Source organism: Salvelinus alpinus, chromosome 34 (assembly GCF_045679555.1).
Source record: "Salvelinus alpinus chromosome 34, SLU_Salpinus.1, whole genome shotgun sequence".
Lineage (NCBI taxonomy): Eukaryota > Metazoa > Chordata > Actinopteri > Salmoniformes > Salmonidae > Salvelinus > Salvelinus alpinus.
In genome coordinates, this window is record NC_092119.1 from 15,556,428 (window position 1) to 15,564,233 (window position 7,806).

Here is a 7,806-nt window from a genome sequence, read left to right on the forward strand (position 1 = left end):
ACCAGTCTCCTCTCATAGCAACGCATATGAGCGAGTTTGTCACTCTCAAATGGTATCCTATTCCCTATGGGCCCTAGTCAAATGTAGTGCCCTGTATAGTGAATAGGGTGTCATTTGAACCTAGTCCAGGGTATTTCTTAAGGCAGGTAGCCTGATTTTCATTCTACCACCACACCCTCATTTGGCCTCCGATGGGGAGTTTAATAATTCACATCCCATGACCTTAATACATCAATTAACCACGGATACATTTCACATGCTTTGTGAGAAAAAAAAGCACTCACAATAATTAGTCTTGCAATATAAAACTAAATGTAAAGCATCAGTTTATTCATGACTGAGGATATTATTAATAACAAGCTCAACTCAGAAATGTTGGTGAAACCATCATGATATTGCTCACAAACATCTAAGTACTTATAAAACATTGAATGAGATGAGACCACGCATTTTAAATGCTTCATATGGCAGCAACATTTTGTAATCTAATAGGAGTCCAGTAAAATCTACATAACATCTAGGCCTACTTCACAATTTGTTAAATGTACACAGTATTCCAATTAACAGGTATGCAACTAATGGCATACAGCGCCCAAAACAAGTCATTCTGAATAAAGCTGTGGACCATACAGTAGCTCTACTGAGAGTATGCAATGCAGAAAGATTCATCCCTGAAGCTAAATCTTTAAATTAAAGCCAACTGATCAGAGATCTATTATGAAATCAACCCTGAAATAATTCCTCCCAAATTGCACTGTAGGTGTGTTTTTTGTTGTTGCTGTGTGTAATACCTGAGTTTTTTTTGTTACTTGGAATATCTAGAGCCCGAAAGCTTCCTCAATATAATAACAGAATAGATATGACCAAAGAAAAGCCAACTACAGTTTACACCAGAGAGAAGAAACCAACTACAGTTTACACCAGAGAGAAACGCCAACTACAGTTTACAACAGAGAGAAGAACCAACTACAGTTTACACCAGAGAGAAGAACCAACTACAGTTTACACCAGAGAGAAGAACCAACTGCAGTTTACACCAGAGAGAAGAACCAACTGCAGTTTACACCAGAGAGAAAAACCAACTACAGTTTACACCAGAGAGAAAAGCCAACTACAGTTTACACCAGAGAGAAAAGCCAACTACAGTTTACACCAGAGAGAAATGCCAACTACAGTTTACACTAGAGAGAAAAGCCAACTACAGTTTACACCAGAGAGAAACGCCAACTACAGTTTACACCAGAGAGAAAAACCAACTACAGTTTACACCAGAGAGAAAAGCCAACTACAGTTTACACCAGAGAGAAAAACCAACTACAGTTTACACCAGAGAGAAAAGCCAACTACAGTTTACACCAGAGAGAAAAACCAACTACAGTTTACACCAGAGAGAAAAGCCAACAACAGTTTACACCAGAGAGAAAAGCCAACTACAGTTTACACCAGAGAGAAAAACCAACTACAGTTTACACCAGAGAGAAAAGCCAACTACAGTTTACACTAGAGAGAAAAGCCAACTACAGTTTACACCAGAGAGAAAAGCCAACTACAGTTTACACCAGAGAGAAAAGCCAACTACAGTTTACACTAGAGAGAAAAACCCAGTGAGAAGAGATCTGTTGGATTCATCGTTTAATATTCAAATCAATGTTATATATAAATAAGGCTTTAGACTATGCTTTGGCTATGCTATATACAACAGCATTGCTCTCCATGAATTCTATCAAAAAATGGTCTAGAATAATTTGCATACATACCATTAAAGAAAACGTCACACTTTCCTTTTCTTCAAACCAACTCCCAATGGTTCCTGTCGAAAGAAATAAAAAAACTCTTTGAGTGATTGAGTTTTTCTCCAAAATAGTTATTCTACATAGCCATTTCAGACGTTTACATTGCAGAAACTGAAAGGCCAAAAAAGTAAAGTTGCGCTAGAAACAATAAGGTTTGACCAGGGCAGGAGTTGGGCTGGAGTGATGTGATATGTCAATGAATAGTGTATGAGTGTTGAACTCGAGACAGGCAGGCAACTATTAACTAGCTAGGTTGGTGAGAGAGAGACGTCACCGCAAACTAAGTCTGCAAAGCCAGATTAGCCAACAAGACTTGCTCCACCAAGTCACTGCAACTTTTTTTTATTATAAGACATTAAAGTTCAGATATGCAAACATATATAGCACATAATATGAATCCAATTTGTCTGATAATGTATGAATTATGTTAATGAAATGTGTCTTTGACTCAGAATTCTCAATTCACTTTACATTGGGAAAGAACCTCAATGTAGCTTTGTGAATTGTGACAAAAGTTGGGTTGGCAGAAAAGGTATGACCAGAATTAGGCTATTTCTTTGTCGGCAACCAAAGACATCTGTTAATATTTGTGAGGTCAGGTGTGTGTATGTACGAGACAACAGGACGCTAATCAATAAAGTGACCTGTGATAGAATTACGTGCCACACAACAAAAAGTCGTAGCGTCTCAGTCACTACTATAGGAAGAATGATCTTCCTTAAATCATTCATGGGGTACTGCTCCAATAGGGAGATGATCTTGGTGGATCAAAAGGCATCAAGCCCTATTCTGAACAAACACCACTGTGTCGTGTTCTCATATTCATCTGAGTTTAACATTACTTTTAACTTTTACGATTTCTGACTACATGTTTCAAGTGATCTAGCACCCATTTCTAAGTAGGAATGTGGTGGAAATCCAAACAAAGTCGAACTACACAATACAGCAAGGACTTGTTGGGGGGAAATGACCTAAATCTTTCTTCCACGAGAAATGAAATGGGCATTGAGCAAAAATCATTGATTACTCAGCTAAAGCACACTTTAGCAGCTTCAATACAGGTTCCACTGAAAACTAAAGTACAACTCACCAGCTCATCAATAACACATACTCTGAAAGCCATGCAGTACGTCTAATGTTGCCTGTATCCGACGAAACAAGCCTGTCAATTATTTAGGCTTTAGTTCCACCCAGTGTTGCATGTGTCTTCCTCATTGTGTGAAGGTATCGCCCACATCAAGAGAAAATAAATGGATTCCGGTTTGCATACAAAGAACGCATCTACAATACATGTGTAATATGAGATGTCACGAAATGGTACTGGTCTCCCTTTCAACTGAAAGCTACAGTACCAAGCTTAATACCAAAGGTTTGTTGTATAATGACTGTTAATACTTTGTATACAGTACTGTCCTATGTTGCTCCATTGGCGTGGCACTTGCCAGGCTAAGTTCGTGGGTTCAATTCCCATCGGAATCACATACACACGTACTGTATACACTCACTGTACTGTCGGTTGTCTTGGAGACAAGCATCTTGCTAAGTGACAAATTACAGTACTATATTATTAGTTGTGTATCATTCAAATACTTTCAGCAGATCCTCTATCCAGTCACTTCATTCTATAGTTTGTCTTTAGTCTAATTCTCCGAAGAGGGTTCTGATCAGCAGGTGGTGTGTGTGACTGGGTGGTAGCCGTGGTGACATCAACACGCCAGTCCTTGTTGAGAGAATGGGCTTTTAATTACATGATTTAGTACCAGGCCTTAGACTAAGGGCTGAGGAGATTTGAACTGATATTGTGTCCCAAAATGACTCCCTATTCTCCATATAGGGCACCACACAAGGTGCCATCTGGGACAGGCCCGCTCTCTCCCGTATGGCCCTTCAGATGACTGACCTATCTGTCACTAAGGGCCACCACAGCAGAGCCCTTCAGATTACTGACCTATCTGTCACTAAGGGCCACCACAGCAGAGCCCTTCAGATTACACACCTACCTGTAACTAATTCTCTAATGTGTGGTTAAGGAGGAGGCCAGGAGACGTTGTTGTCTGCAGGAGTTGACATTGAAGGCTCGTGATGCCAGCCAGCTTTCTTCCTCTTCATCCTCTTGCTTCCTCTTCTCTTCCATGAAGAATTTGAATGAAACATGTTGGTCCGTACAGTATGTGTATAAACCTCATCCACCAGAGCACCACAGAGGATATATCAAAACAGACACAGACAGGTGTGATTTAAGTATTGTAGTTTTTTTTTTTTTACTTGATTTTTGGTAAATAGGTCTGTACTTTGGTCGGTGGTAAAGAAGTAGAAATCTAGGTATACAGTATGTCAAAGCTTTCATTTAAAATACCACACTTGGTCTAAAATGACATAGTAATGTTCCGGTTGTAACATCTTCACTACTGTATGTGTGTTGCTGTGTTAGAGCGAGGACCAGGGGTATATAGATTACATCAATGGAAATGTATGAGGTTGCAACTGAGTCCTCACAAACGACACCTTTCCCAATGCAGTCTAGGGTGAATAACAGAATGACTTGATACCAACCATACAATCTTATCTATGTCGACAGCCCTTATTTGTCTGTCGGTTAGACGGGTGGTGGTTGGAGATATGTTTGTGCTTCATTGGCTTCGTAGGTATGACATCTGACGAGTGGGTTGTACTGTGTCATCCTAACACTCTGGTTCTACCTGGTATCGATTGTGCTACCAGGGCTGGTAAAACCCTGGATCATTGTTATACTAACTTCCGCGACGCATATAAGGCCCTCCCCCGCCCCCCTTTCGGAAAAGCTGACCACGACTCCATTTTGTTGATTCCAGCCTACAAACAGAAACTAAAACAACAAGCTCCCGCGCTCAGGTCTGTTCAACGCTGGTCCGACCAATCTGATTCCACGCTTCAAGACTGCTTCGATCACGCGGATTGGAATATGTTCCGCATTGCGTCCAACAACAACATTGAAGAATATGCTGATTCGGTGAGCGAGTTCATTAGGAAGTGCATTGACGATGTCGTACCCACAGCAACGATTAAAACATTCCCAAACCAGAAACCGTGGATTGACGGCAGCATTCGCGTGAAACTGAAAGCGCGAACCACTGCTTTTAACCAGGGCAAGGTGACCGGAAACATGACCGAATACAAACAGTGTAGCTATTCTCTCCGCAAGGCAATCAAACAGGCTAAGTCCCAGTACAGAGACAAAATAGAGTCGCAATTCAACAGCTCAGACACAAGAGGTATGTGGCAGGGTCTACAGTCTATCACGGATTACAAAAAGAAAACCAGCCCCGTCGCGGACCAGGATGTCTTGCTCCCAGACAGGCTAAATAACTTTTTTGCCCGCTTTGAGGACAATACAGTGCCACTGACACGGCCCGCTACCAAAACCTGCGGGCTCTCCTTCACTGCAGCCGAGGTGAGTAAAACATTTAAACGTGTTAACCCTCGCAAGGCTGCAGGCCCAGACGGCATTCCCAGCCGCGTCCTCAGAGCATGCGCAGACCAGCTGGCTGGTGTGTTTACGGACATATTCAATCAATCCTTATCCCAGTCTGCTGTTCCCACATGCTTCAAGAGGGCCACCATTGTTCCTGTTCCCAAGAAAGCTAAGGTAACTGAGCTAAACGACTACCGCCCCGTAGCACTCACTTCCGTCATCATGAAGTGCTTTGAGAGACTAGTCAAGGACCATATCACCTCCACCCTACCGGACACCCTAGACCCACTCCAATTTGCTTACCGACCCAATAGGTCCACAGACGACGCAATCGCAACCACACTGCACACTGCCCTAACCCATCTGGACAAGAGGAATACCTATGTGAGAATGCTGTTCATCGACTACAGCTCAGCATTTAACACCATAGTACCCTCCAAACTCGTCATCAAGCTCGAGACCCTGGGTCTCGACCCCGCCCTGTGCAACTGGGTCCTGGACTTCCTGACGGGCCGCCCCCAGGTGGTGAGGGTAGGTAACAACATCTCCACCCCGCTGATCCTCAACACTGGGGCCCCACAAGGGTGCGTTCTGAGCCCTCTCCTGTACTCCCTGTTCACCCACGACTGCGTGGCCATGCACGCCTCCAACTCAATCATCAAGTTTGCGGATGACACTACAGTGGTAGGCTTGATTACCAACAACGACGAGACGGCCTACAGGGAGGAGGTGAGGGCCCTCGGAGTGTGGTGTCAGGAAAATAACCTCACACTCAACGTCAACAAAACAAAGGAGATGATTGTGGACTTCAGGAAACAGCAGAGGGAGCACCCCCCTATCCACATCGACGGGTCAGTAGTGGAGAAGGTGGAAAGTTTTAAGTTCCTCGGTGTACACATCACGGACAAACTGAATTGGTCCACCCACACAGACAGCGTTGTGAAGAAGGCGCAGCAGCGCCTCTTCAACCTCAGGAGGCTGAAGAAATTCGGCTTGTCACCAAAAGCACTCACAAACTTCTACAGATGCACAATCGAGAGCATCCTGTCGGGCTGTATCACCGCCTGGTACGTCAACTGCTCCGCCCACAACCGTAAGGCTCTCCAGAGGGTAGTGAGGTCTGCAGAACGCATCACCGGGGGCAAACTACCTGCCCTCCAGGACACCTACACCACCCGATGTCACAGGAAGGCCATAAAGATCATCAAGGACAACAACCACCCAAGCCACTGCCTGTTCACCCCGCTATCATCCAGAAGGCGAGGTCAGTACAGGTGCATCAAAGCAGGGACCGAGAGACTGAAAAACAGCTTCTATCTCAAGGCCATCAGACTGTTAAACAGCCACCACTAACATTTAGCGGCCGCTGCCAACATACTGACTCAACTCCAGCCACTTTAAAAATGGGAATTGATGGAAATTATGTAAAAATGTACCACTAGCCACTTTAAACAATGCCACTTAATATAATGTTTACATACCCTACATCACCCATCTCATATGTATATGTATATACTGTACTCTATATCATCTACTGCATCTTGCCATCCTTATGTAATACATGTACCACTAGCCACTTTAAACTATGCCACTTTATGTTTACATACCCTACAGTACTCATCTCATATGTATATACCGTACTCTATACCATCTACTGCATCTTGCCTATGCCGTTCTGTACCATCACTCATTCATATATCTTTATGTACATATTCTTTATCCCTTTACACTTGTGTGTATAAGGTAGTAGTTGTGGAATTGTTAGGTTAGATTACTTGTTGTTATTACTGCATTGTCGGAACTAGAAGCACAAGCATTTCGCTACACTCGCATTAACATCTGCTAACCATGTGTATGTGACTAATAAAATTTGATTTGATTTGATTTGTTTAGTGAAGGCAGAGAGAGACAGAATCATTGTCATTAGGAGTCCATGTTTCTGACGTTACCTGGCTGAGAGAGGGATAGAGAGAGACAGTGTCTATTGTCATAGGACAATGTTAATGTCTGGTGTTAGTAAGGCTCCCTCATGGTAGTAACATGATATCCCTGAACAACTTTGATGGAAATTAACACACATATACAGTAGATTGTGCCTTTCCAGCTGCGAAACAATTTCCTGTGTAAGCAGATACACTGATATGGAAGTCTTTCATTCTGAAAACTAATATATGGCAATATACTGTATATGTTACTTATATGTTTTATATGGGCATGTATGGTATAAAACATACAGTACCAGTCAAAAGTTTGGACACACCTACTCATTCAAGGGTTTTTCTTAATTCTTTACTATTTTCTACATTGTAGAATAATAGTGAAGACATCAAAACTATGAAAAAACACATATGGAATCATGTAGTAACCAAAAAAGTGTTAAACAATTCAAAATATATTTTAGATTTTATATTCTTCAAAGTAGCCACCCTTTGCCTTGATGACAGCTTTGCACACTCTTGGCATTTTCTCAACCAACTTCATGAGCTAGTCACCTGGAAAGCATTTCAATTAACAGGTGTACCTTGTTAAAAGTTAATTTGTGGAATTTACTTTTCAAAAGTA